We start from the raw sequence: 3,958 nt of genomic DNA, 5'->3' as shown, positions 1-3,958 counted from the left end.
TTGTTATTGTGGTATATATATAATTTTTTGTTTTCCATAAAAAAGTATTCGCTTGGTAGATTAAAAAAGAAAATAGTTAAAAGAAACCTTATTCCAAGCTTCAAAAATACTCATCAATAACTATGCGAATATTATAATATCGCAGATATTTATTTAAGAGTGATATTGCAGTACCTTGCTCCTTCATGTCTAACGCACGAATTTAACAGAGCAGGTTCGAGGAACAGGATGGTATTTTTATTAAAGTGGAGTAATGGTGATAAGTGGACGAAATTTGCGTGAAAGTTACAGGCGACGAACTCGCGGCTACCGACCTAAATTGTTGCGTACAATGCGTGAATCCAAAATTTTTTAAAAGCATTTCTCGCTTCGCTCCCACTTTTCAGATTTTGTTCAGAGTTTGAAGGTACTGATGATATTTTTTAACGTAGGAAACTAAAATTTTACACAAGTTAGTTTCTCATGCCTATCAATACCTAACTGTGCTAAGTTTGAACAAAATGGGTGACGTAGTAGTAGAAAATATGCGATTTGACATGGAATAGTTTATACGAGAATTCTTTGAATAGAACAATAAATTTTGCTAAAATTGATCATTCTTTGATCATCGTTAGTAAACAATTTCAGTTGACCAATATAACGCAATATAGCATTGTGTTTCCCGATACAGTTTACTCTTGAATAAAAGAATATATGTACCTACTCATAAATCTTTGTGAAATATATTGACAAATGTTTCTTGCCAGCCGTTCGAAGTCCTATATGTTTCTCCGATTTTAAAATTTTTCATTGAAACAGTAAGCATTTCACTTCTATCGTCTGTTCCCCTTACTTGTTATTACTAAACCAATGTCGTGAATTCCGGTATGAAACATAGAAGATTGCATACGCTATTTATGTATGTATTTACAAACACACAAGCATTCGCATTGAATGTTTCGAGAATGTGCATTGGCTATGACGTCGTTGTAGACAGTAATTGTAGACCAGCTGGATTATTTCTGTGCCTAGCAGCTGCTACCGCGTTACAAATGGATGAATATTAGTATTTTCTCAGGGAAAGGAACCTAAAAGATATTTCCTTCGTCCTTATTGGAATATTCCGTATTATCAAAATTCATCGAAATGCGACAGGGTTTCGCTTATTCCTTTGGCAGAAACTTCTATACTTCTACCGTGTACCTAATATTGAGTGTTATTCTTCTTTCTCTTCAAAAGGCGTCAACGAACTAATTATGGCTGTAAGAATATTTTCAAAATCTTGAGACCAGTCCATAACATACGCATTGTTGCTGACATATACAAAAAATCATATATAAAATTATAATGGATGATAGTCCGAATGAAATCATAGTTATTCTCATTTTCATAGAAAAGGTGTTTTCGAAAAATGCAAAAACATCCTTTTTCGTTATAAAATTAATAATTCTTTTCAATAGTTAGTTGCCTTTATCTCTATCTCGCTTCCTCTCCTAATATTGTTTGCTGCACAACACTAGGGAACAATAAATTAATATTTACACCTTTCGTTATCCTGATTTATTCCAAAATAGTTATACTAGCAAAGTAACTACTACATTTTGTAAGAATAATTTGAACTTCGACAAAATATTACATAATTTATGTTTCACAAAAATATAAATTAAAAATCAATTTTACTTTACGACTAGTTTTTTTGTTGTTGCATCAATTAAGGTAATTTAATTACCTACGATATTTCTTGCTTGACATGAAATATGAAGTATTGTTGTATACAACGTAAACAAACAATTCACAAATTGATATTTGACATATTGGGCTAGTAAAGGTATTTACTGAGCAGCTGAAGAACTACGTTTCTTATAGTATTTCCTACCTAATTTATTTAACTTTATCTTCAATCATCGCTTATAGGCAGTATCTTGCTAAACATTAAACGAAATATTGTGCTATTACAGTGGAACAACAAGCCATCAAGATCTGTTTTAAGAGCGCAGAGTAAACCACAGGAGTATAATACTTAATGAAACGGGTTTATGATAGTGAACGTCTAAAAGAACAATTGTTTTTGTATGGTATAAACCTTGCAAAGTCTATGTATGTATGTATGTACGTATGTATTAGGTGTAAAAATGAATTCTTTCCGGCTGGATTCACCTAATTGATTCAAAGGCACAGAGTTTCTATCACGATGGTATACGCAAGCTGCCAGAAAAATGGCAAAAGATCATCAACAATAATGGAAATTATTTCGATGATTAATCTGTTCTCGTTCTTTTTAAATAAAACTTTGATTATCCCCAAAAGTCGAAAAGAATTCATTTCTACACCCAATATGTACACTATCGGCCAAAGTTTGCTGCTAAAATCTGCTGCTAATTTTTTATAGATCTGAAGTTTATATCAATTCTACATTTATCAATTTATCCCATATCAATTAATTCGAACGATAAAAAATTCTCGAAGTCGCTGACTTTTTTCTGAAAATTTTTATGTAAATTGCAATGCTCACTGATTCCAAACTTTTCGCCGATAGTGTATGTATGAAGCGGATGACAGTAAGCAACACAAACAAAAATATTGAACGTGTAATCCCTTCTCGTCAGAGATCATCATCTAATAATTTATTTGACAGTACTCGGATTAGATATTAACGAATCGGTTCATACGATTATTCGAAATATTCTTGACAGAAGGAAACTGCATACACAATATGTAGCACATTTACTAATGACAGAGCAAAAAAAGTGCATCGCTGCTTAAGGAAGACCTCATTGAGATAGAAAATCACGGTGCAATGTTATCATAAACTTCTTGACAGAAGGAAACTGCATACACAATATGTAGCACATTTACTAATGACAGAGCAAAAAAAAGTGCATCGCTGCTTAAGGAAGACCTCATTGAGATAGAAAATCACGGTGCAATGTTATCATAAAGAATTATTGGTGATAATGAGGCATATTGCTTTGAATAAGCAGAATGCATAGTGAGCAGACCAAGAAGAAATGCGAAGATTGAAAATTTGTTCGTTAAAATAAACAACGACGACGATGTTCATCATATACTTTGATACGCGAAGAATCATTCACCAGACATTTGTTCTCACTGGGATCGCACTGAACGTTGTATTTTATAAAGGTGTATAATAACTGGAATTTTGCACTAAGCGTACTGATTGCACAATTAGTTTCTGGTTATAAATATCAGGTTATCGTTATCACCTATCCATTATACTTAGTGGATTTAGTTGCTACAGATTTACTTCTAGCTCTTGAGGTAGAAATTGTCACGAAAGGGAAGTGAAAAGATTGTAATTATTCAAATGGAGGTGATAAGATTATTCAACAGAATCCCAGAAGAAGACTTTCAGCAAGCGTTTTAAGAGTTGCATGAATGTTTTAATTCGAGTATAAGGGAAGCAGAGATGTACGTTGAAAATTGAAGTTAATAAAATTTTGGAATGCACGTTTTTCGAATAATTTTCCTCGTAATATTCTACCTTACACGTAGCTGCCTTTGGCGAACAAATGCCATTAACAACTAATGTGTCATTTGTTCAGCTTTAAGGTGAACTGTATTATTTGAGTCAGTTGAATTTCAGATGTAGAATTTAAATATGGTCGAAAGGTAAATGAAGCAGCTCGAAATATACATCAAGCATTTGGAAAAGATGCTCCTAATGATCGTAAAGCAGAATTTTGGTTTATGAAATTTCAGTCTGGAGATGATACTCTTGAAAATGATTAACGTATGAGCAATTCCAAGTCAAATCGCACAGTACTGTCCTATGAATCGCACTAACATCACCTTCATTGGTCCACACTTTAAAAACTGACACCCTGTAGGGGAAGGACTAAGGAATCGGGAGATAATTTTGGGTTGGTGATGCATATTACATTTTGTCGGGAACAATTAGTAAAATAACAACAAAGTTGGAGTGAACTCGCAATACTTATAGACAGCAGTGAGCAACCTG

This window comes from Habropoda laboriosa, unplaced genomic scaffold (genome assembly GCF_001263275.1).
Source record: "Habropoda laboriosa isolate 0110345459 unplaced genomic scaffold, ASM126327v1 scaffold350, whole genome shotgun sequence".
NCBI lineage: Eukaryota > Metazoa > Arthropoda > Insecta > Hymenoptera > Apidae > Habropoda > Habropoda laboriosa.
The sequence above is the reverse complement of the archived record's forward strand: the minus strand, read 5'-3'. Positions refer to the sequence as shown.